Source organism: Alosa pseudoharengus, unplaced genomic scaffold (genome assembly GCF_046254945.1).
Source record: "Alosa pseudoharengus isolate Yale_2024_CS ecotype anadromous, Long Island Sound unplaced genomic scaffold, YU_APseudo_1.1 YU_APseudo_1.1_scf_6, whole genome shotgun sequence".
NCBI classification, from domain to species: Eukaryota; Metazoa; Chordata; class Actinopteri; order Clupeiformes; family Clupeidae; genus Alosa; species Alosa pseudoharengus.
The window spans coordinates 43104683-43132336 of NW_027468848.1; the positions used below are offsets into that span (position 1 = coordinate 43104683).

At 41.6% G+C, this 27654-nt stretch overlaps 1 protein-coding gene across 1 annotated transcript in view; it reads left to right on the forward strand.

Moving 5' to 3' along the window:
• The first annotated feature begins 592 nt into the window (after nt 1–592).
• Nucleotides 593–27654, forward strand: part of wscd2 (WSC domain containing 2) — a 242732-nt gene continuing 215670 nt past the window's right edge. Inside the window, exon 1 of the mRNA XM_076271403.1 lies at nt 593–1018. The gene's annotated coding sequence lies outside the window, so the exon portion shown is untranslated. The remainder of the gene's footprint in view (nt 1019–27654) is intronic.

The following is a 27654-nucleotide window of genomic DNA, read 5'->3' on the forward strand; positions in this document are numbered from 1 at the left end:
TATCATTACTATTGTTTTTTGTTTTGTTTGTTAGTTTGTCTGTAAAGCACTTTGTGATTTGTGCTTGAAAAGTACTATATAAATAGATTATATTCTTCTTCTTCTTCTTCTTCTTATCTGTCCAAACGGGTCCAGACCAAACGGTGTAATGTGAATTGTTCGGTTTCAGTGTCAGCTACTTTGAAGAGGTTGCTCTCTCTCCAAACTAGTTTTGATTGACATGTCAAGATGAAATGAATGAGGGTTGACATGGTATGTCGACTTTCCCGAAATTTCGAATTTAATGTCGACACATCGAGATTAAAATTTAAAGACTGAAGTGAGGTATTTAATCTCGTCATATAAAAATATTTTTTCTTCATGTGTGGCCTTAATACTCCGTCGTAAAAAAAACAATGTGAACAGCCATACAAAAAATTGGATTTCATTAAAAAGAAGAAGAAAACAGAATTGAAAATGTAGACTTGCGGTGCGAAGCTAATGCCTATGGAAGCGTCGCCACTCTTTCTTCTCAACCGCTCTGGTTTTAGGTACCATGTCGCTTTAAATGCGATTAGCAGCAGGCCACACTCAGTCTGTGTGAGGAGTTGAACTATCGCCGATGTGTGACGCCTGGCTCGTGTAAGCTAATAGTAGACTGAGAGAAAAGGCATCTCCTGAACAATCACGTAAATGAAACTTACGCTACCCTGATAAGTTTACTAACCAACACTCTAAACGGTCTTAGTCCGATCTGGAAGAATGCGTCTAGTGGCGTAAAAAGGTAGAGTTTTGAGTGCGTAGCCTTTTCTGGACACAATTAAACCAGCGTGGATATATACGGAGCCAGGCCAGATTACCGGCTAACGAGATTTGGAAACTTGAAATAATAAACGTCTCTCACAAATCAAGTGGATGTGTGTGATATGGGCAAACACAGCACACCGGTTTTGGAGTGAAGAATTCCTACGTTGACCGCCTCCGACATGACTGATGGCAACAAACGCCGGGACGAAATGTGTGATGTTGCACATCTGAGGTGGGCTATTCTGTTGGTTAATCTAACTGGGCTAAAATAGACCATATCATAATGTATCAAACGATCAGAAAATGTTTAACTGTACGTTTAGGTTTGCTTAATATAGTTTTAGAAATAATTTGCCAACGACGTGCGCAGGTTTCTACGTGCGTAAAGATAACAATTAAAATTATGGGGCAGGTTATTCAGTTAGTTATACGGAAATCCAATGAGTCATTTGTTTTTGTTATGGTGCATATTGTAGCTAGTTCATAGACTATAGCCCATTATTATTAGGCTACGTCTAGACCCAAGTGTCGTTTGTTTGAGACTAGGCCTTATTCAACTCTTGTCAAAGCAAAGCTTCATCACAAGACATAGTTACTGGTAATGGCTCTTCAGGTCAACTGGCCGTCAGCAGTTCAAAAGCAGTTTGGCCCCTTTGCCCCTACACATACACACACACACACACCACACATACTCATACACATTAGCCTCAGTTTGGGCCTCTTTGCCACCATATTAGTGTGCTTGCTTGTGTAGCAAGTGCACGGTATTGTTCTTGCAAAAAAACACTGTAGCTCCACTAGTTATTAGTGTGCTCGCACTATTCTTCGTTTTAAGCTAACTATCTTATTATAGTGCTTGCATAAGGAACGACACCTATTCATGTTTAGGTATTTTTGGCGAGTTTAGAGCTCCCTCTAGAGTCGCGATGTTACTCGGCAATAGCAAAATACTCGGTAAATAGCAAACTTCTCGCGATTTATCCCCCCTGTAGCCTACACAATGCAAATGCTTTTGTTGTGGAGGTGAATGCACAGTTCTCAGTAAAAATTCAAGTTTTTGCCTGAAATTGCACTGTGCTTATTTACAAGGGCATTGTTCCCACCTCTTTTGGGGTCAACCATCAAGTGCTGAGAACCTGTAGCTTTCGTAGGAAGCAGACAAAATAACTGTGATGTACTGACAAAGAGCTACAGAGGCTAGAATATATTTTTTTCTTTCTGTCGGCTTACAAGCATCTCTGAACTGACCACATTTCAGCCCTCTAGGTCACTTGATATCCCTTAGAAACACAACTGAGCCCTAGCACCAGGTCTTGTGAAGCTGTGTGCAAAAGTTGATCAATATAGAATGAAAATATGAGTGCTTTAGACTATTATTTGCCAAGGTATGCCCATGCGTTTTGTAAAATGCCTATGGATACTCCCCAATAGGACTTTTTGGTATCCAAAATGCATACTGACAATCAAATGCTTACTGCACATAAACCCCTTTGTGTAGAAGCATAATCCTGGTCTCAAATGAAAGGTAACACTTTGAGGTTTCTTGTGGACTATTTAGATTGTATGTCAGGTGTTCTGATATAGACTGACTACACAAAATATGGAATAATTACAAAAAAGTCTCTATTTTTGCATTTACTTTGTTGGTTCAATGAGTGTGTATAAGATAGACTATACATCTGTACAACTAATATTGGATAATACAACATGAAGATTCAATTTCTATGGATTCTTGTGAATATTTCAGTACCCAATATGATGCATCTACTTATTGTGCTGCAGCTACACTGCAGCCAGAAGTCAGGGATCACCAAAAGCGGAGGAGGGGGAGGGGGGCATTTTGGATCAAATTTAATTGAGACATAATAAAATTAATCTGAGAATGTAAAGCACTATACAGATTGTACATGAAAAAAGTTGTCATTTTTGGATTCCCAAGAGTCAAAGCTTTGAAATGGTGTATAACATTACTATGCTACATAGCAATATGGCGCATACAATTGATTTAGAATGTTGGGGGGAGGTGGGGGAGGGGGGTAACCGTCCCGCTGGCGGGACACTGACATTTATTTGGTTAACAACAGGCGAAAACTATCTCTAAAGAGCTATATCTACTGTAATGTTTTAGATTCTCGCGAGTTTTGGCAGGGCGCCACTCTTTGAAGTTGTATGGCTGGTGGTAGGCGATCGCTACGTCTATGCTGTATTCGCCTTATTCACCCGGCTGCGATAACGAGGCTGAGGAGTACACTTGCCATTACACCTCAGTCCAGCAGATGGTGGTGGTAATGCACTCCGTTTGCAAACTGCCGAAAAAAGCTCACCGATTAAAGAAGAAGGGTTCACTGGCCTGTTCTTCTTCTGCAGTAAATTGTTTTTTAGCAGTTTGCAAACGGAGTGCATTACCACCACCATCTGCTGGACTGAGGTGTAATGGCAAGTGTACTCCTCAGCCTCGTAATGGCCGCCGGGTGAATAAGGCAAATAGCTATGCTAGGTGAACGATTTGCCTATTACAGGTTTGCATAGTGTGCCTTTTACTTTATTGGACACGCCCCCCAAAAAAATAAATAGATAAATAAATAATGTTGCCCATTATGACATAGATAGATAGATAGATGGATAGATAGATAGACTTTATTGATCCCCAAGGGAAAATTCAAGGAAATTCAACATCACCCTCTGTAGCCCCAGAGTGTAATAGTCCATGGACCATACCAGATACTGGTAGCCTACCATCTGGGTGGGCAAATTCTAGATGTGATTTTTTTTATACCTACACACCCTTAGTTTATGTTTTGATATGATCGACCTCTGAGATTGGTAGCTTTTTAGTGGTTATCACCTAATGAAGTAATATTATATAGTATGTACTTACAAGGGCGCAGGAAGGGGGGTGCTGAGGGTGCTGCAGCACTCCCTGCTGGCAGGAGATCGATTTTTAAAAATGATTATATGTAAATAATTACTAATTCGCTGTCTGACATTATTTATATTTTTGTATGTGAAATGATGAGTCAAATAGCAAAAAAGGGTTATGGATAGGTTCGAATATAGGCTACTAAAAATGAACAGTTATAGAGTCGTGAGTCAGTTACTGTAAGAACCGTAGCATGGTTTCAGCTAATGTGATAGCGATCAAGGGCCAACGGTTGATATAGGCCTACATGCGATTTACACGTTCAAAAAAGCATGGATAAGCTGAAAGAAACTTTACTTGTGTTTTTACAGTTTTGCAAAATTAATAAATGTATAGCTAGTGAAATCATTTCACTATCCTAGTCGCTAAGATAACATTATTAGGACACTTGCTGTGGAGACGACACACTTTAGGCTATTCAGAAATGATTTGCGAGATCATTGCAGCCTGATTATTAGCCTGTATTTAAAGCCATACATCTCTGGTGTGGTTTTAACGATTAGAAAAGTAATTTACTGAAATAGGCTAATGATGTCAAGTGCGCTTCTGTGGGGTTAGGGTGGGTGCAGTGGAGTTGTGAGCCCACAAGTTGGGATGTGAGCTTGGTGTTGTAGGTGGAAAAGGCGGCGCTGTAGAGGTTGTTGGAGTTTTAATCGGTTCAAATGTATTTAGTAAATAACAAAAAAACTTGCAAGAATAGCAATAGACTCTTAAGAAAAGCCTAGCTCACGTTCCCTATAGTGGGTGAACAATCCAACGCTTGGTGAATTCTGCAAACAAAAAAAAAGTTCAGTATTCCAGCCATAAAGCAATTCAGACTTACACAGAGCATATAGCTACATCTCTGCCTCACAACAGGAGAGCTGCACTCTCTTGCTCTCCAGGGGAACTAGGCTACCCCTCTTAAATAACGCCATGAATTTCTCTAAATTAGCCCAAATTGGAATATTGGCTCAAACCACCCAAAAAGATAACCACTATACCGGACATTCAATAGGCTATCAACAAAATAATAAGCATAACAAATCAGAATGACAATAATGCATATTACTACAAAGATACATATTAGTTACCATAGAGGACAAAACAGCTGGCGTACGGCTCAGGTGCCCCAGCCAGTCGCGCCGGGGCCACTACACTATATGTTAATGTTACTGGGGACAAGGAAAGCCATTATTGTCATCATCACTATGGGGAAAAAGGATAAATCGTGACAGACCAAACATTCGTTCTGACGTGTGCTTGAACGCCAAACTGGCGACAAACGTTTTTCAGAATACCCTGCTACGTATAAACGTGGCCTAATAGACCATCCACCGGAGTTGCATATTAGTAACCTATACTCTGGCCTACCAACTATTGGCTAAGAAAAATACTGGTCTGTGGCAAAGTTACTTGTCGACCCCTGATCTACGAGCTTAACATTGTTTACACTCCTACACTTAACATGTCGATTGAAACATGCTAGTCCTGAGCTACATTTTGCACATGCACTTGCATATTTCTCAATATGAAAAGTTCCTTATTTTCCTGAACTCAAAGATAATGATCATACGGAGTATTTTTTGTTTATTATGCCCTTTATCATGTGTCCTACATTTTGTGCATGCACTTCTGCTGAAGCAATACAGAGGTACGAGTTAGCAGCACACCTCTTGATGATAATAATGCTAGCCGCCAGCCTGGTCAAAGTTAACTTTGCTAACGTAGCTTATTATTACAGTGCATGAAAATGCACTGTACTGTTCTTCCTAGGCAACAACTTATGTTTCTTATTATTATTATTCCACTTACCACTTTTTCCATACGCAATTTCTCTTGAACAGTTTAACTTAGAAACTTCATTCAATCTTTGTAACGTAGGTCTTCAAACAGATCGGGTTGCTATGTCTTTTCAACTTTGAAACTTTTATACTTTTTAAACTATTAAAGAAAAACTTTTTAAAAATCCCCATAGACTTACATTGCCGATTATGACATCATAATACGGCCATTAAGCAATTAGAATCCTATGGCAGGTGTTCAGGCCACCTGCAGCCTCAGGCTTTAAGCATACAATCTGGGTCAATTAAGACTACACATCCTATTCAACTGTTTCCTCTGCCCAAAACTGTTTCAAAATAAAAGTCCTCACTACAATAATCCACTGTTAAACAATGTAACCCATTAAACTACTGAACTTTTTACATTCAACTTTTAAACGGTCTACTTTTAAGCTATCATTAAACTATCTATCTATTAAACTAGCTGTCTATCAACAACTTTTAAACTATCTACATTCAACTTTTAAACTTTTAAACTATATACATTCACTAGCTGTCTATCAATAACTTTTAACTTGTCATCAACTATGTCAACACTTCATCAACTATGACTCCTACCCACTGTAGCTAGTTAGCATGGTTAGCAAAGTTAGCATGTTAGCATTGCTAACATTGTTAGCATTTTTAACAAAACTGCTAAAAATGATTAGCTAGGTTAGCTAAGTCACATGGTTAGCATAGTTAGCATGTTAACATGTTAGTTAACATTTTTAGCAAAACTGCTAAAAATGATTAGCTAGGTTAGCTAAGTAACATGGTTAACAAAATTAGCATGTTAGCATGCTAGTTAGCATAACTGCTAAAAATGATTAGCTAAGTTAGCTAAGTAACATGGTTAGCATAGTTAGCATGCTAGCATGTTATCATGTTAGTTAACATTTTTAGCAAAACTACTAAAAATGATTAGCTAGATTAGCTAAGTAACATGGTTAACATAGTTAGCATGCTAACATTGCTAGCATAGTTAGCATGTTTAGCAAAACTGCTAGAAAATGTGTTAGAAAATGTTAAGTTAGCTAAGTAGCATGGTTAGCATGTTAGCATTGCTAGCACTGCTAGAAAACGTTAGCTAAGTAACATGGTTAGCAGGTTAGCATTGTTAGCACTGCTATAAAACATTAGCTAAGTAACATGGTTAGTATAGTTAAAAATCTTAGCATAACTGCTAGCATTAGATTATTAGACATTAGAGCCATTCCAACTTTCAGTTATCGTCAAATATCTACCTATACACAGCCATTAAACTATTTGAATATCAACATTCATTCAACTTCCAGTCTGTCAACAACTTTTAAACTATTTACCTTCAACTTTTAAACGGTCTACTTTTAAACTATCATTAAACTATCTATTAAACTAGCTGTCTATCAACAACTTTTAAACTATCTACTGTCTATCAACTTTTAACCCTTAAGAACGTAGGTTTTATTTAAACCAACGTACTCCACTGGGTGAGTTTTTTTGGGCTGCGTCACTAGCGTTCTACACTGACATTCTATAGTCATTATTAGGTGGCCTACAATCTATACAGTGCAGCATGGCCTGATCTGTTTTATTTCACGTGAATATTGCAAAGTACCACACACACACATGATTTCATCATGTGATCACATCATAGCTGTCAACCCTCCCGTTTTTTCCGGGTTTCTCACGTATTTTAACTTTTTTCCCGCGGTCTTCCCGTTTTAATATTTTCCCGTAAATATCCCGTATTTTAACAATCTCATAACATTAGCTCTACCATCGGACTTGTCAGTCTCTGTACTGTTGTCCTGTTGCTACACCCTTGCCCTTCCAACGAAACAGATGTTTTCAAAGCATCGTTTTGCTTGCTTGAAGGCGACAGTGAGACTATTTAAGATGCACAAGAGCACGATTCAGTGGCACCTGCATAGTGTAGGCTACGGCCGAACGCTGTGTGTATCGGCCTACCACTCAGCTACGAGTAGAGAAAGAATTCCCCTGTTTGTATATTCACTCCAAGTTGGCCTACCATAACTTCCCAACTCTGCACTAAAGCCCATAAACTGCATGACAGGCTATTTATATTTTCTCTCTAAAATCTCTAAAATAACCAAATGCATTTGTTCAACTTTATGAAGAAGAATTACGCACTATAGGCTACTTGGAACGCACACATTTTGTTTGCGCAGGAGAGAGAATGACAGCGCACAGGGCCATCGATTAGGCTACAGAACTTTAGCCTTGCTAGGGCTGTATAAAGTTGACCAAATTAATATAGGCTGTTGTTAGGCGTAAATAAAGTAGGCTACTTTGTTGTATTGTTTAGCTGACCAATGCACGAGCTTGCAATTATGAAACGGACTAATACTGTACCCTTCCAACGTTGGGGGACGAATGTTGACATTTTCCCGTATTCTGCGTGAGAAACCCGGGATATCTCCCTGATGTCCATATCAGAGTCGTCATTAGATGTAAAAATAACCCTGATCTCTTCATCAGTAAGCTGACGCCTTTTCAAATGTGCCATGACTAATATTATCGATGAAATTGTATAGCGTCTGTAAATACTACGATTGTTTTCTGAATGAATGAACTTCGAGATGCCGGTCGCTGTAATGTTTTGCATTGACGGACTTGATGGATGCACTGCTATTGCGCAAATAAAGCTGTGATTATAATGGGACAAGATAAAGATGTATGCGCATTTCTTGTGCGAGTTTAATGTCATGAACGTAGCAAACTATGTTTCCTGAGCCGCGTGCGTTACTCAAAGCTACATAGCTCGTGAATGAACGATGTTTGTTTCCAGCATTCCGTACATTTCGCAGTCATTTTGATTTTCATCTTATCAGTGGCCATGAGATTTGACTAAACACTGAATAACATCATCATTTATTTTTTTAAAAAGCACTAATTTTGCTTGTTTTATTGTGCTTGGTGTAATGACTGACATTCAGAAATATGGCAATAAATGGCAGTGAAGCTAGCAATATTTGTAGCCTCCTGTAAGTAAACGTCTTCCCAATACTTGCCACTTCCGTTGATTTTGTCATGTATAGCCCGACCACACAATCATAATATAAACTAGATCTGCAAAATGTGGACATAACAAAATGGTAGTGGCAAAGTGATTTGCGAGAGATCTTTGACTTTGAGAATGTACAATGTCAGCCCATGTTAGCCAACAAGTGGTAGCCCATTGTTAAGCAGCAATTAGAATACTTATGTAGCAACATTCCAAACACAAAAGTGTGACGGTACGCTTTTACGGACAGTGTGACGGTACGTTCTTAAGGGTTAAACTATCTACATTCAGCTTTTAAACAGTCTACTTTTAAACTATTAACTTTTATTAAGCTATGCAACCACCATGTCTATCCTAGCATCACCGTAGTAACCATCTCTGTATTATCTGTTTTAACTATACATGATATTTTACATCACAACTTTAGCATTTTCATACACTGGTAATTCCTTGGAATTGCATTTCTAGTTTGCTTAGCCAACCCTATGACCGACTAACTAACCGACAAACTCCCTTACTAAATTGACTACATTTGTTGCACACTTGAAATAAAATGTCTTCAAAAGTATGTTGATGGTGGTTACATTTATTTCTATTCCAATAACTTCACACATTACATTTCTGTTTGCACTTGTAGGCTATGCTGCTTTTCTTTGTCTCGTTTTCCTTTAGTTTTTCTACTCAAACTGGAACTGCTCAATTTCTTATCCTGGACTGCTACCCTACTGGATAGAAAAGGCAACAACCTAGTAATTATGTGAATAAAAAAACTACAACATGTTTGAATGGCCAAAAAAAGGATAAATCGGGGGGGGGGGGATCACACATTTTACCTTGGTGTTAGGGTAGCCTACTCTGCACATGTCATTGACAGTGAGTGGTAACTTCAGTCATTTGCTAAAAATCTGACACCAGGCACTATAGAGGGAGAGCAGCTTCACAGAAGAGAACTTCTGACGGCAAATTTGAGGAAAAGTTGGTAAACCACCCTTCTTACCTAATTTGAGGGTGCTGATTCTGAATATTGTGTTTACCAAGCTCAATTCTGAGTTCTAAGCCGCATAATCAGCATTTTAACATAAAATAGTGATTATTTTTGCTTATTTTTCCCTAAATTGGGTTGAATTGGGTAAATCACTAAAACCAAATAAAAGTGTTCTCTAAATACATGTTTGAGCATTAAAGAAGCCATACTATAGTTTATTAACGTATTTAATGGGAACATGATTACAGTTAACATGTAATAAACTCGGAAATTATAATCAAAACACAACCATATTTTTATTGCTCACTCGTGGTGTTTAATGCATTTCATCACAATAACAAATTGCACAGATAACCTTCAACTCCGAATATATCCTACAGTACATATGATCTTAGATAGCAGGAATAAGCCTAATGCAGAACTGCATCTACCATCAGCAACAACCGGCAAGTAAAAAACATTTTTATATTTGTAACACTGGATTTGGTATGTGTGCTTGCCTTCATACTAGAGCTTGATAATGTGCTCTTCTAATATGCCATTGAGCAGCATCACTTGTTGGTGGTAGAGCCTCCGATCCTCGACATCTAGAAAACAGGAACTGGCAGTGTGTTCCACCAATGAGGAACAACAGATGAGAAAAGTTTGATTGGCCTGAGTGTATCTGTTGCAATATCTGTGTGCATTCCTACATTAGGTCTATTTCTTTGATAGTCAACATAATTTGCTACCACATAACAAATACCAATTAACAATACAAATGTTTCTTACAAACTTTCCTGCATACTTCTTAAATGTGCTGCAGTCAGATGGGTGTCCTAAAGACCAAGGCCGTAGTCATGATGTCAACATTGGGGGGGACCAAATCTGTGTGCCATGCAAAAAATATTATTAAAAATCACAAACAAGTTGTTACAACGTTTTTTCCAACTTGTGTGCCGTCGCCACATTTGATTCCTACGTTTTGCCTGCATGGATGCGCGATCGAGTGCGCATCTAAATAATATGCTAGATGCAACAACCATTTCTAAGAGGCCTATAAACAGGGTAATTCCTGGCATTAGTACTAGCATATGAATGCATTATTTATGTTGTAAGACATGTGAAAGAAATGAATGACACAGGCTTGCACAAATTCATCATTTAAAATAAAACTTTTCACTTTCGCTATCATTCCGAGAATAGGTTACAATATGGAACATGTTTCAAAGTTCCCTTTGAGTCTGATCGGCTCCAAAAATGTATGGGATTTCCTTAGCCTGTGCTACACCTTTCCAACAAGTTTTGTGAGAATTGTGAGCTTTTGGGTATTGTTGCCAGCCCTACCTCACCGCAGTAGGGTCAGAGAGGGTTAAAGCGGAGCTAGTACAGTAATCAAGGATCTTTGGTAGGGTGCAGCAAATGGAAGCTTTTGATAGCGCACGCCACTAACGAAAAACTAGGGTGACCAGATGTGCTCTTTTTCCAGGACATGTCCTCTTTGAGACCTTACAAATCGTCCAGAATTTTGTTATTCTAGAGCCTCAAACGTGTTTACAGCGAAATTGCATTGCGTTTTTCCTCTGTCGTTCACAAATAAGTTCAAAATAGCCTTTTGAGGCAGTGTTTTCTCTTATGTCCTCTTTTTCACAAACTAAAAAGAGGACACAATCAGGTCACCCTAGAAAAACAGAAAACCACCAGGTCAAACCACTCATGGGTGTAGGCTACTCTGGAACCATCACTAGGTCACTAATTTGTGCGTTATTTATGTTTGATTACATTTCAGATGATGGTGGTTGTTGGTTTCCTGTAGAGTTTTTTTTCTTTATTTATTTTTCTATGTCCGTATATTGGTATATATCTGGAAAAGAAAGGACTCATACCTCCTCCAAGTGTATTGAGTCATTTGTGTTGAATTCGGTGCACTTTTGTAGTGTGCAGGTCAATTCTGGGTTCTAAACTTCCTACATAATTATTATTTTTATAGTCAGTAAAATAGTAGGCCTACTTTGTGTGATTAAGTCCTTTATTTTTTGTTATAGTTCATTTACATTGTGTTGTGTTTTGCCAATAAACTAGGCTAGATCAAGGTCAGTGTTTAAATTACTGCATGCAAATCACTGAATGCTATGCAGAGGGGCCTAATCTTTAGGCCATCTGATGTACAGTATAGGCTTCCCTAGGCCTTCCCGTGTTCATGGGATTTCTTTGACAGTTGCAAAGGGAAAAATGTGAGGATAGTCTTCTTTGCGCCCAGTGTACAAGTACGACGTTCCAACCACTCAGGTGTTCGTGAGATAGGCCTACACCATTACCTGTTGCAATATGTCTGTGTGCATTCCTACATTAGCCTACGTCTATTTCTTTGATAACATGATTTGCTACCACGTAACAATAAGCCGCTATTATTATTAGGACTCAACACGCTTTGGTGGTGGTATTATATGCTGTGGGCTTTAATTAGCGCATTTCGGGTAGCCTATCCTACATCTGGGCAATACTTATTGAACAAATTGCAGTCTACATGCCATGACAAATATTACCAGTAGTACTGACCGAACATGAAATAGATTGTTTACAAGTTATGGTAATGTTATTCTGGCGTGAACATTGCGCTTTCATCACGTTAGCCCCCTATGATTACAGCTCGTTATGTCTCATCAAAATGATTACAGCTCGTTATGTCTCGTCAAAATTAATTGATGAAGGAAGGTTCGCTTTATCCCAGAGAACCATACTCGTTTCACTTAGGCTAGACTAAAACAGAAGAGAAGAACTTGGCACTAACCATGTAGTCGTGTTTTCTATAGCATATTCGTTAACCTGTCGTTCTTTGAACTCTTTAAAAATGTTGGATGTCTGCGAGGTGTTTAGCCAAGTTCCATGCGTAGCCTACTGCTTTTAAATGACTTTGAAACATATTTTACGAACGGGCCTCTGTGTACCTGATGGCTTGCCTTCAATATTCACGAAATAGTTCCAGATTTCACCTTTTGTTTAATCAACAAGGCCGAGGACTGTCAGCAAAGAACTATGTTGACGTTGCCTGCGCACTCACTCAGAGCTGCCTGCTGGACACGTCCACTAGATGCCAGCAGCAGTTCACACAGACACAGAACGTTATTATTTTAATAAAGTATCGATTCTAAAAACGTCGGAAATCGTATCGTTTTTTGCGTGAAGGCATCGTGATACCTTTTTAGTATCGATACACCGTGCAACACTAGTAACAGCAGCATTGTGGCAGAGTGATAAATAACATTGATAACATTTACATGAAGTTTAAACTTGTGCTTGTGTGTACTGTATGTATATATATATATATATATATATATATATGTGTGTGTGTGTGTGTGTGTGTGTGTGTAAGCTGTAACACCTGCAAACTATAACTTTATGGCAAGCTAAAATAACACTGTAAGTTGGACACAGAGTCTCAAAACTCACAAAACAAAACTCTATAGGCTACTATTATTATGCATGTTTTAAGTCTGACTGAATAAAATGAGTCCTGTAATTATTTCCTATGTTGAGCATTTACACGCTTTTAGCCTACTCCCCAGATACTATTAAAGCGATGGTTCAGAGTAATTTCACCCTAGGGTCCTTTGCACCATGACCCCGAGCCAAACACCCTCCCAGAGCCTGTTTTCCCTTGGTCAAACCCTGGTCGAGTAGCGCTGTCAGAAACGAATGAGTTCCTGAAGTCGTAATGGTACCAACTTTTATCTCGTAAATTACCCCACTAATAATGCCCTGAATGGTACGAAACTTCTACAGTAGTACAACTATGTTCTTTACTCATAAAACGAGGCATTGAAAAGTTTGTAAATACACCAGGAGTTTATTTAAATAACACTTGCCTGAGGGATGCTACTATCTGCTACTATACCGCTGCGTCGACATTACTTCCGTGATTTGGGAAAAGCCCGTAAAAGTCCTAGTCCAGGAATGCACTAATATTTTGTTCGTAGTACCAGTTTGCAACAATTATTAGTTAACACTAAGTTGTAAACACTTAGGAAAAAAAATATTAAAATACCAAAAAACGTTGATGTAATCGCTTCCTGCCAGGACTTTTACGGCCTTTTCCCAAATCACAGAAGTAACGTCGACACCGCGGTATTCTAGTGTCTTTCTGAGTGCGTGCATGTGTAGCCTACGTGTGTGTACCTGCCTGTAGTGATGGGCAAATGAAGCTTTGGTGAACCACTAAACCACAGCAGTGTGAAGCTAGCAACACTAATGAAAAAATCCAATATGGCTGCCACATGTAGATTTTTCAACATAAAAGTCCTTACCCAAACCGGTATATGTAACCAAAAATATTGGTTTGCTAAGGACTTTTATGTTGAAAAATGTATGTGTGGCAGCCATCTTTTTGCTTTTCAGCTAGTTTCGCTAGGTTCACACTGCTGTGGTTCAGTGGTTCACCAAAGCTTCATTTGCCCATCACTACCTGCCTGTACTGCGTCAAGATTGACAACTGTGATATATTGGTATTTCATCTCGTGTCACTCCGCACCACCAGGTGGCGCCCTTGTACCTCCAATATGTATTTTGGGACTGAAGTAGAATAAACCAGTGTGAAAGTACCCATCTCAGAGTCCGGTCATGCTTGTGTGAGCTCCAATCTTTGGCAAGATATTATAAATTGGCGACGAGTAGGTAACCCACTTATGTCATTTTCGGATGAAGGGGGCTCAGCATTAGCAGTGGAGGGAGAAGAATCCCAGGAGAACCGGATCGAGGAACAAGTTGTTCAAAACGAAACCCCTCGAGAAGCACAGGCACTGGCAGTGCCACCACCAGTAAGAATGGCAACCTTTTTGGGACAAATCGATGCTTACGACGAATCGTCGGAGCAATGGTCGACTTATGTCGAGAGGTTTGAACATTTTATTGAAGCCAATGATGTTCCCGCTGCAAAGAAGGCGGCAGTATTCTTAAGTGTCATTGTGGCAACTACATATGGCTTACTGCGTAGCTTACTAGCCCCGGATAAACCCAGCAGTAAAACTTACAAAGATTTAGTGGACACCTTGGACGGACATTTTTCCCCCAAGCCCATAGTAATTGCGCAGAGATTCAAATTTCACAAACGCAATCAGGAAGAGGGGGCGACCATTGCACAATATGTGGCTGTTTTGAGCATTGTGATTTTGGCGCACATTTGCTAGATGCCCTGCGCGATAGACTTGTTTGTGGGCTAAATAATGAGGCTATTCAAAGGAAACTCCTGACGGAGGAAAAACTCGACTTTAAGAAAGCAGTCAAGGTGGCATTGGCAATGGAAACGGTGGTGAGGGAATCCCTGCATTTGAAAAACTCATTGAAAGTGCATGCGGTGTCCGCGTCTTCACCACAGGGTGGCGACAAATGTTTTCGTTGTGGCAAGATTAATCATCATGAACGTGACTGCTATTACAAGGAGCAGCAATGCCACAATTGCAATGAAAAGGGCCACATAGCTCGGGTGTGTAAGAACAAAAGGAATGAAACAAAGCAGGCAAAGTCAAAACAAGACAGTCAAATAAAACAAAGAAAATACAAAGATGCAGACAAAGGCAAAATTCATAAAGTGACAGCTCCAAATTCATCAGATGAGAAGGAGTCATCAGCAGGTTCAGACTCTGATTTCACTCTCCACATGGTGTCAGCAGTGAACACAGAACAAGTGAAGGCAGTTAAAACAGGACATGCAGCATCATCAATAATCATGATTAAGCCCAAAATTGAAGGGCAGTCAGTGGATATGGAGGTGGATACTGGGGCAGCTGTATCTTTGATCTCCAGTCAGCTACACAAAGACAAATTTGCACACTTACGTTTACGCAAGACCGACGTCCTTCTGAAAACATACACAGGGGAGTTACTGCAGCCTGAGGGAATGCTGAAGGTGTGGGTTAAATTGAACAAGCAAAGGGCTAGGTTGCCTTTATATGTGATAAAAGGAGAGGCTCCACCACTGTTTGGCCGTGAATGGTTAAGGAACATCAACATAAACTGGCGTGAAATCAAGACAGTGCGAACAGGGCATAGGGCAAGTGATGAAACGCTGGAGAGTGTCCTAAATTGCCACACTGAAGTGTTTAGCAAGGAATTGGGGACACTGAAAGGATTTGAAGCTTCACTGACACTGAGGCCAGACCAGCAGCCAAAGTTCTGTCAAGCTCTGGTGGTACCGTATGCGTTGAAGCCTAAAGTCGAAGCTGAAATAGAGCGCCTTCTCCAGCAAGGGGTTATCTCCCCGGTCCAGTTCAGCGACTGGGCGACCCCCATAGTGCCCGTCATGAAGAAAAATGGAAGTGTGAGGATATGTGGAGATTTTAAGGTGACTGTGAATCCAGCCCTGTGCGCTGAACACTACCCAATACCTCGCATTGAGGATTTGTTTGCGTCCTTGTCTGGGGGACATCGTTTCAGCAAACTGGACCTTTCACAGGCCTACCTTCAGGTACCGGTTCTAAGACGGATTCTAGGAAATACCTTACGGTCACCACCCACAAGGGCATGTTCTGCTACAATCGTTTACCAACCGGAATCACCTTGTGAGGGACCGGAGCGTCACCCCAAGTATTGGGGAAGTGTAGGCTCACTGGCTTTATATGGTGGAGGAGGAAATCACGGAAACCAGAGCTCAATATTGTATCCAAAACAAATCAAATTTTATTTATCCTTAACTCATAATTTCAAGAAAGAAAAATAATAAAAAATAAATCAAAATAGCACAATGCTTTTAGCTCCAAACAGTAGCACAGCAAACAAAATACAATTGCACCTAGCCTCACATCAAGCTAGTAGTAGTCACTAGTCACCCTCTCCCTCTAATGCAGAATGAGGCCCTCTTAAATAGGCCAAAGTATTAGTCTAAATTGGCCCCTTCAGGACTAATTGGACCATACCAACATTAGGGTATTATTTTTAGGCTAAGGCCATAAATAATATATTAACTAAATACAAAATAAACATTACATGAAAACAAACTATTCTTATTCTATCAACCATGTTATACCACCTTTACACCACCTATTTACAACACATATATACATACAAAACATTACTCCCAACCAAACACCCCTGTGTACAATGCTTTGCCCCCTCTGCCCTGGGACGGGGAGAAATACTGCCCCTACAGCGGCGCGCGCATCCGCATAGGCACAGTCAAACTGGACCGCGAACCAGGAAATGTGTGAGTAACCGTATGTATGAGTTAACCAGGATTTTAGACAGAAACAGGGAGTAAATGGGACATGAAATAGTGGGTACCGCACTACATGTCATGGAGGTGGTAAAGTATGAAGTTATAAGCAGTGACAAATGAGTTTTGAGTGTTGTAAATGAAATCGCGAACTAACCGCGTTACAAACAAACACAATGAGCGCGAATTCGTTAATGGCGCATAGCCCCGCGCCGGCCTTCCCTTTAAACACATCACCCCCTGTGTTCATAAGCCTTCCATACACATTCCAAAAAATACATCATTATTTAAGCAGTCAATGTTTATAAGGGAGCGTGCGGGTGTATGTGCGTGCGTGTGCAAATGTCCAAAAACTCCCGCTCTCGCGGGTAACGCAGTTCATAGTCAATGGGGGAACCCGTAACAGTGAGAAGTGAGTTTCACTTTCTCACACACCTCTTCGCCCTCCATATTCCAGAGGATTATGGACCAAGTGCTCCAAGGGCTGCCAAATGTACATTGTTTTCTTGATGACATTCTCATCACAGGCCAAGATGATGCGCACCATCTGAGGAATCTCGAAGCGGTACTGAGTCGCCTTGAAAACTTTGGGCTCCGAGTTCAAAAAGAGAAATGTGAGTTCTTCAGGAGCTCGCTACAGTACTTGGGGCACACGGTTGACTCTGTAGGGCTTCACAAGTCTGATGATAAGATCAAAGCCATTGTAAAGGCCCCTGTGCCTACTGATACGACTCAGTTGCGCTCTTTCCTGGGGCTCATCAACTATTACGCACGCTTTGTCCCGAACATGTCGACACTTTTACACCCATTGAATGCATTACTCCACAAGGGGGTGAAGTGGGAATGGTCCAGGAAATGTGATGAAGCTTTCCAAAAAGCAAAGGAACAGCTATCCAGCAAAAGTGTACTGACACATTACAATTCCAGGCTTCCAGTTATACTCGCCTGCGATGCCTCGCCCTATGGGGCGGGGGCAGTCACCTTGCATCGACTGCCAAATGGGGAAGAACGACCCATAGCCTTTGCTTCGCGGACCCTTAGCAAGGCAGAGCAGAATTATGCTCAAATTGAGCGAGAGGCATTAGGAATAATATTTGGGGTCAGACGTTTTCATTCATACCTCTATGGCCGTCGTTTTACCCTACTCACTGATCACCGGCCCTTGACAACAATCTTGACCCCTAGCAAAGTGACACCGTCCATGGCTGCTGCAAGACTACAGCGCTGGGCACTCATCTTGGCAGCACACGATTACACAATAAGGTACAGATGCGCCGCTGACCATGGTAACGCGGACGGTCTGTCGCGTCTGCCTCTGCCAGTGCAACACAAAGAAAAACAAGGGACAGTTGAGTCATTTCTGATAAAACACATTGAGAGCCTTCCAATTCACTGCAGTGAGGTGAAAAGAGAAACCAAAGCAGACGCCACACTCTCCCAGGTGATCGAGATGGCGTCGACTGGTCGTTTTCCACCAGCCAAGGATGCGGACAGCGGTTTGGCCCCATACATCATACGGAAAGATGAACTGTCCGTACTTCAAGGCTGCTTAATGTGGGGTAATCGAGTTGTAGTCCCACCCAAACTACGTCAGCATGTCCTGGACGAACTCAGGATGAAATCCCTGGCAAGAAGCTACGTGTGGTGGCCGGGTCTGGATATGCAGGTGGAGGAGAGGTGCAAGGGGTGCAAACCGTGCCAACGAGGTCAGAAGAACCCTGCTCTCACAGCGCTGCACCCATGGCCCTGGCCGACAGGTCCGTGGCAGCGAATTCATATCGATTTCGCTGGCCCCTTTGAGGGGCGCATGTTCTTCGCCATTGTGGACGCTCATTCCAAGTGGCCCGAAGTCATATTGATGGATTCAACCTCATCTGCAAAAAACATTGAAGTTCTAAGAGGCCTTTTCAGTCATTACGGAGTACCAGAGGTCCTAGTGAGTGATAATGGGCCTCAATTCACTTCTGAGGAGTTTGCCCACTTTTTGACATCAAATGGCATCACGCACAAATGCTCCGCTCCTTTCCATCCGGCAACGAACGGCCTGGCAGAGCGTTTCGTGCAGACATTTAAACATTCGCTGAAGTCGTCCAGGGGTACAGCTTCGGTCCAACGGCGACTCGATGCTTTCCTGCTACAGTACAGAAACACCGCCCACGCCATCTACAAAAGAGGCACCTGCGACGCTGTTTCTCCGTCGCAGACTGCGCACCCGCCTAGACCTGCTGAAACCGAGTGTGTCAACAGTGGTGGATCAAGCGCAGGAGGACCAACGGCGACACCGTGACGCACACTCTAAAGAAAGAACTTTTGAAGTGGGAGACCCGGTGCTTGTCCGGGACTATCGGAAAGGGGAGGAAAAGTGGATGACTGGTACGGTTACATCACAAGCAGGACCAAGGTCATACCTGGTCGAAGTTGCGTCAAATCAGCAGTGGAATCGTCATGCAGACCAGATGGTGGCCTGTCACCCCAGCATCGTGCAGCCCGCCGCGGAGAAACAACCAACACCTACTGCAGTCGTGTCAACGGCCATGCCTGACACCGGTGATGCGTCGGAGACAGCGAGCCCGGTGACTGTAACAAGCTCACCAACTTCAGGTCAGTCAGACACGCACATCAACCCTGCAACACCCCAGCCAACACTGAACAGATATCCAAGGCGGGTGTGCAAACCACCTGACAGACTGACCCTTTAAACAACCTGGTATGATCTCTGAAATGTTTAGTTACTGAGTGTTGTCTCAAGAAGGGGGCACAATAATCCCCCGACACACTCAAGGTGTTGAGGCAGTCTACCCTCACCCTTAAGTTAGGATATTATGTTCAATAACTGTTCGGTTAGTTACAGATTTAATGTTACTGTTTAAAGTTTAGGTTCCGGAGCAATACTCTTTCAAAGACATTTTTGGGGATCCTGGTAACTGAATAAGAGGGGAGGAGTTGTGATATATTGGTATTTCATCTCGTGTCACTCCGCACCACCAGGTGGCGCCCTTGTACCTCCAATATGTATTTTGGGACTGAAGTAGAATAAACCAGTGTGAAAGTACCCATCTCAGAGTCCGGTCATGCTTGTGTGAGCTCCAATCTTTGGCAAGATATTATAACAACAATTTCGACCAATCACTTCAGATGTCAAAAAGTTGAGTGCGTTCTGAGGCCGACCACTCGTTGATTTGTTGTGGATAACTTATTTTTTCTCCTCTCCGCGTCGACGACAATCGAATAGCGCAATGTAAAATGCAGATGGCTTCTTTGCTACTGATGCATGTTGCAGAGAAACGCTCAAATGCATGTCAATCGAAAGCGGAGGAGCAGGTGGTCACCCCTCCACACACACACAACAGCCCTCCCTGCATGAAACGTCCCTCTTCATTCTGCTAACATTTACAGTAGCTGTTCTGACCTCTTCCTCAATTTGTCCCTGCTGGGTAACGTCTCTCCTCCTCCTCCTCCGTAACGTCTCTCTCCACCTCCTCCGAATCCACCTGTACTTCTCCTTCCTCTGTGTGACTACACTGCACATCAAAGCTGTGTTCCACACCTTCAGCCTGTGCACTCGATGTCGATGGCCCTGCACTTGCTGTAAGTCGACCTTGGGGTGAACATTTCAGTGATTTTGACACATTTTGCTGCGTCCACTTGTAGGCTTTTTAGCCTTTTGTCTCGCAGCTTCTGTGCGCCCCCCTTGCGCTTTTGTGGTTTATTATCCATTTTCACAATTTCACAGACGGAAACTCACTTCTCTCCGCGCTCAGACAGCTCAAATGGCAACATTTGATAACCCTGGGAGGGGAGGGCTGAGAGATGTCATTGGACAAGCCCAATGTCCGTCAAGAAAATCAACCAATGGGCCGCGTTTCGTGTCTCAAATGCCTTCACCATAATTTTAAAAATTATTATTAAATTATGACAGCCCCGGCCCAAAAATGTGCGTCGGCCCTATGCCTGATGGCCAGTCCATGCCTGATCCACGTAGAAATGGACAGTCTTGTAGAGAAGTTCTTTCTTCTGCCAGGCTCTGCGGATCACCTCCTCTTTGACTTTGAAACTCGCAAACTTCACTATGATAGACCGGGGTTTTGCCTCAGGGTCGGTGAGCTTAGGAGCGAGTGCTCTGTGTGCTCTCTCAGTTCTGAGGTCCATACCTCAAGTTCAAGTTCAAGTTCGGTTTATTGTCATATGTATAGTAAGCCTACAATACAATTAAATGCATTTTGCTCCATCACTCACATGCAGTATAACAGACAAGGAAACAGCTATTCAACAATTTGACCGCCTGTGGAAAAAAACTATTACTGCGACGGGTGGTGCTGGATTTAATGCTCCGGTAACGCCTCCCGGATGGTAGGGGAGAGAACAGAGCATGAGCGGGATGATTGGGGTCTTTAATAATGCAATCAGCTTTTCTCTTGCAGCGGGAAGTGTAAATGTCGTGGTGATCAGGTACGTTAGTGTCAATAATCCTGGCTGCTGACTTGACAACTCTTTGCAATTGTTTGCGGTCATGGGAGGTTGTGCTCCCGTACCACACTGTGATGCAAAAAGAAAGAACGCTCTCAATGGTGCATCGGTAGAAATTCTCAAGTGCTCTGGTACTTAGGCCAAACTTTTTAAGACGTCTCAGAAAATAAAGGCGTTGTTGTGCCTTCTTGAGGGTGCACTTGGTGTTTAATGACCATGGTAAAGTGTCTGAGATGTTAACGCCTAGAAATCTGAAGCTATCAACAATCTCTACAGATGCTCCGTTGATGGTAATAGGAGTGTGATCTACTCTGGCCTTCCTAAAGTCAACAATGATTTCCTTAGTCTTATTGACATTAAGAAAGATGTTGTTATTATGGCACCACAGAGTAAGGTTCGCTACTTCCTTTCTGTAGGCCGTCTCGTCATTGTTGCTTATGTGGCCAACCAGAGTAGTGTCATCTGCAAACTTTATGATGGAATTTGAGTTGTGGATAGCTACACAGTCATGTGTAAACAGGCTGTAAAGTAAAGGGCTGAGACAGCAGCCCTGGGGGGCCCCGGTCCTGAGCACTAAGGTGGATGAGAGTGCTTTGCCTATCCTTACAGCTTGGGGTCTGCCCGTCAGAAAATCAAATAGCCAATTACAGATAGTGTTGCCCAGACCAAGGCCTTTAAGCTTCAGCACTTGCTTGGATGGGACAATAGTGTTGAATGCAGAGCTATAATCAATGAACAACATTCTGACATATACATTTTTATTTTCATGGTGGACAAGGGCAGTATGCAATGCAAGTGAAATGGCATCGTCTACCGAACGTTTAGCACGATAGGCAAACTGCAGCGGATCGAGGTCAAAGACAGATTAAATATGTTTGTGAATGTGTCCATTCACCCTACTAAAAGTCTCACGCACATCAGTCTTCGTTACCTGTACAGTGGGTCCCAGTTAAAAATTGACACTTCATTCACGATCAAGGTGATTCACGCAGCTGGGTGAAATGTAAGTACAACTGCAGCCGCTTGGTCTGCTGTGGCATTCCACGGTCGAACCGGACGGCACATTCGACAGCAAGGGCTGTGATTGGCCGAGTTTTCAGTGCGTTTCTCTGTGTTTTTAGCAGCCCCTGCAACATGCTAGTCCACTGTAGCCTAAGCTTTGTACATAATGTTAAACATAGTTTTGGTTTCAGTGGCAAGATTTCTTGATTGTACAGTGCCTGTCTCTCAGTAATGTTTTAAAATGAGAGCTTCGTTAGCTGGCAGTAGGCCACTTTGTCGGTAGTCATGAGAAGTTCGCTTGCTAACAGAACATAAATATGCTGCCCAGAAACCTTGTGAATAGTTCAGATTTTTTTTTTTACTACACTAACGAGGTTGAAATATAGCCTTTGCCTACAGCATCTCCTTAACAGTAATGTTAACAAAATGACAGCATTCATATGACAAAGGAAAACGAATTCGGTCACTCAAGACTGTGCCACAGCAACCAGTGTAGGCTACAGTCCTACCCAATAGGCCTACTCGAAGCGGATAGCGTTGTCTGACGGTCGAGTGGGTTAATGCACGTATTTCCAGAACAGGTCTGCAACTTTCAGGCAGCTCTGAGTTCGAATCTAGGCAGGAGCAGAGCCATATAAAGGCAAGATGTTGCTCCTGGCAATACTTGTTTATAAGACGTTTGGTGATTAATTGATAGCTGTTTTTGGGACACGTTAAACGTTCTTTATAATGAGCGCATACGGGGAGTAAAACGACTGTTACGCGCTGTTACAACTATAGGCTACAATGGTTGCAATACAAAAATATGCGCGTGTTAGTTTAGTTAGTTTTGTGATTTTTTGCACTTTTGCCTCATGTGTTTTCAGGTTTGAGGGCTTTTTTGGCAAAATTGACCTTGGTAGACTCTGCATATGTTATTTCTCCGTATGGAAAATTAAGTCAATTTTCGCCACACGTCTGTTATTAGTTCAATAACAAGTGTTGCTTGTTAAAACATGTGACTAGTGAAACTCAAATGATTTTAGAAATATTTAGCCAAAGCCAAAAAGTGTTAGAGGGTGCAGCTCAGATGTCTTATTAATTTTCTTTATTCTTTAGTAAAAGGTGCAGAACATTATTAAACTTTAAAGACAGATTATGCACGCAGGCACAACTAGGCTACTTGTTGTTTTCTTTTACTCGGCTATCAGCACACAGTTTTGGGCTAATTCACAAGTTATGGATATCACAAGTTTAAACAACGAAAACAGAAAGAATGGAGGCAGCAAAGCTAGAGGAGTTATTCAAAGTCCAAAAAAGTCCAAAAAAAGTCAAAGGTACAAGACTGTGTACATATTTTTATTTCCGAGCGAAGGAACTACTCATCCCATAAACCACCGCGCCTCACTGAAAAATATATAAGCAGCACGAACAAGCGCAAAATCATTTCCAACCATGTTTCCAACCGGCGACAGCACGCGAACCCTTTCCTCCAAACAATGATTTTGATATAGTTAATAGCAGTTATTTCAGGAGTAATCGTGTAAATAATAGTGTTTTGGTATTGAATGTTATATTTACCATCGTGTATTTTATATCGTGTGTGTGAAACCGGTTAACGTTAACGTTAGCAACATTGTGCAGTGCTTCATATCTGACTGCCACCCTGATGCATGGACCGGTGCATGGTCTGCTCTTGGACCACCATATTCAGTTTATTAACTTGCTGTGAATTATTACACAAAATGTTCATTAAATGTACGAAGAAGTATTTCTAGGTTAATGATTGATGATATGGCTCGTACAGTATGAAGGCTACAGTAGCCTAGCTAATGTTAACTAGCATTACCAACCTCCCTGCAAAACTCACCACACAACTTCGTAGGTTTGATAGGTCTCGTCCCTCATGCTGGCCCTTACAAAACCCACAAGCTGACCCTCGACACACAACAGTCAATAATGTGACCCGATTTAAAGTGGTTTTCACCCCTTTGGACACTCTTGATTTCGTCCTTGAAACAGTGAAATATTCACGGGGGCATGGACGCAGGGGCGTAGATTTGCGTGGGGACCGAAGGACGTGTCCACACCAATGTCAAATTACGACTGAAATGTCCCCACCAATATTCAGATTGAAATGGGGAAAAAAGCGCTTACATGCGCTACACAAAGAGTTAAATAGTTTCTCACTTCAGTGCTGTGGATCATCTCGTACAGATCTTGTAATGTGCAGTAGGCCTAGCCTATAAGGGTAGCCTAAATCGCGCTGATTTGAAGCTACCGGTGAGCCGCAGTCTCCTGCGCAGCATGCAGCGCTTCAGCTTTACTTCACTAAGCATGAAGTGCGTCCAAATTCACCCAATCTTCTGTTAAACTCCTCGAGAAGTAGCCTAGGCTACTCATCACACATGTATCACATGGAAGAGCTTTTTCTCAGCTTTTAAACGGTGCTAGCTAGCCACTGTTTGCTGTGATAAACAGTTCGCGAGAAAAATTAACTTCAAGAAATTTAATAATTATTCTCTGTGCCCATCTCCACATCCATTCCTTTCGGTGGAATATCGTAGGCCTACACACTCTTCACGCACGACATGACAACCCATATATCAGAATAAACAGCAGACCTTACCGAACACAAAGGTGTAAAGCATTCCCGTGTATAGTTAGCTGTTCCAGAGTAATCCGGTTTTGAAATAAATTGTAGAAAAATTCAACATGGTCTTTCTGCTTAAGCATTTCTTAAAACTGAGCTGTGCTTACATTGCCTAGATATCTGTAAATAGGCCTATTAGAAAATATACAGGCAGCTTATGGTTAAGAGTCCAGAATTCACAGAATCATCACATATCCCGTTCAAAACAATTAAATTAGATATAGTCACCTACAAATGACAGAGGCGCTTGTTTTATTGAGCAGGTCTTGCATAGAAGCCAATTAGGCCATCTGTGTATTATTTGAAATTTTAGGCTATGGTATGTTTATTTTTTCTTCACACAGGATGTTAGTGTGCCGTGGGACATTTTAAGTGTCAAAAGTGTGCCGTGGCACAAAAAAGGTTGAAAAACACTGCTATAGAGTACCGAAGTCTGACGTAGCGTGTCCATGACTGCAGAATCACTGGATCTAAACAAACTTTCGAAGTGGCTTAAACAGCATTGAATGTAGACATGTGGCATCATTTCTAGCTAATAAATTGTTTTAAATGTAGGCTATAGCCATTTTCGTGCTTTACCTGCTAGGCAGTAGCTTACCCACATAATACGGATTCCCTGGCAGGTGTAATATAAAAAAACTAAATTCCAGTGGATATTTCACGTCTTCTCAAAGACTGGCGGCTGTTAAGAGCGACGGTTTTTGCCAAAAAAAATAAAGCCAAAACAGGTCTGTGAATTTAAGGATTTTAACCGTATGCTGTGAAGTTACATGCAGGTCTCTTTTACGGAGGAAACCCATGCTAAAATAAAACTCTGTAGTTACAAATTTGATTGTGTTGGTATGAATATATGTTGTAGTATGTGATTCCTACAGTGTAAAAAAAATATACTAACGTCTTAGAAACGTAAAATTATTGAAATAGATTAAGAAAGCCACCGCTAATGGTGATTTCAATGGTTAGATTGATTTGTTTAGATCCAGTGAAATTGCTGCCTTGGCAACGCTACGTCATGGCTTCGGTACTCTATTGGTGTGCTTGTCAGAATGTTAGATTACAGCTGTTTAAAGCCAGACGTCACGGTACGCTAGAACAAAACTAAAGGTAACTTTAGCTATAGGGCTGTATCAATTTGTCCAAATGAATAGGTCATCGTAGACGTTGTTGTATTATTGCATGTGGATATTGTTATGCTATGTAGGCTACTTTTTTTGCAATGCACGGACCTAAAACCGGGAAACGGACAAATATTGTACACGCGTGAATTTGTTTTTGCGGGGGTGGGGGTGGGTGGGTGTACGTACCATAGCTCTCTCTCTCTCTCTCTCTCTCTTTCTCTCTTTCTCTCTCTCTCTCACACACACACACACACACAGTACCTTTCTTAGCCACAGTTAATTTTAGTGGTGATATGTGTTATGGACATTGTTATGCACATTATTGACTGCAGTTTATTCTCATCAATGTCAGTCCATGAATGCATATTGATCAGTTGTTAACTAATACTGTAGGCCTAGAAGTTGCATTTGAAAATGTTACTGTTGTAGGCTGTTTGTTTTTTATTTCAGCCACACTGTTTTAAAGTGGTTAGTACGGAGCCCTCCGGGTGACATGGGGGAAAAAAACATGGGTTAAAAAAAAAAAAAAAAAAAGTAATGGGGAAAAAAAACATGAAGAAGAAAAAAAAACGATGCACTTTTGCGGGATCTCATTGCGGGATCTCGCAAACTTTTTTTCTACTTTTGGAACTTGCTGGGCTTCCTACTTGACCCCAATAGGCCCACAAACCACTACCACCAGATGGCAATCGTATCATGATACTATGATTGCTCTATCACTGTTGCGTGTTGTGGGTTTTCTGGACACATTACATAGGCCTATGACACGGGAGGGAGAGGGAGACACCTGCGTGCAGACACGCACACACAGGCGCGTAGCAAGCAGTTTTGCTGGAACACGATTCTATCCCCCACACTTTTTGTCAGATTAAATTGAAAGTAAAATATGGAAATAAACGCTCCCGTAAAGAGTTGGAACCGTATCTATAACGCACACACAGAGACACAAATATGTCTGTTGATTTGATTGAACGGTCATCCAGCCAATCACATCAAGTTAGGTGAAGAACCAGAGCGCTCTGATCAAATTCAAAGTGTACGTCTTTCAAGGCTATGCTGCTGCTTGGGTCTGCATTGTAACGTCTGCAGTGAGCAGATTTCAGATAGAATTGAAATGATAATTGTTACCGCATTATGCTAATTTAGTAAACCAAAATTCACTGTCTGACTGACAGTTTTTGTCACAATGCAGGGAGTCAAAGTGAAAGCGGGGTGCGTGCACCAAGGCACCTGTTTCTGCAGGAAAACCTTTGGCTACTGTTCTCAGAGCATTATGCTTTCTCTGCTTATGATCTGCAGCTTTTCTCAAACTATGGGCCTCCTCAACAATTAACCTACTACTGCACCACGTAGCCGCGAAATTAAGTTATGCCCGGTGCTTCACACGTCTGCTCATTTGCAGCATACTTATTCATTTGGTGTCATCAACTATATAGACATAGCCCAGTCAGCACACATACAGTACGTCTCCAAAACGCTTGGAAAGGAACAGCTTAATTACATCGTGTTCCATTTAGAACGTCTTATTTGATCTGATCTTACAAACGGCGGCGTCAAGACACATTTGAGTTCTACATCGGAGATAGAACGCTTATGATCGATCATGCAATGTGTGCGTCCCTGCAGCAAGTGAAACTGGAGGTAACGTGGGCTAGAAGCAACAATAGTTGAAACAACAACGTGGCTTCCTGTAACTATCAATGGAAAAATGCATAGAAACTGCTAATCATAATCTTTAAATTGACATTA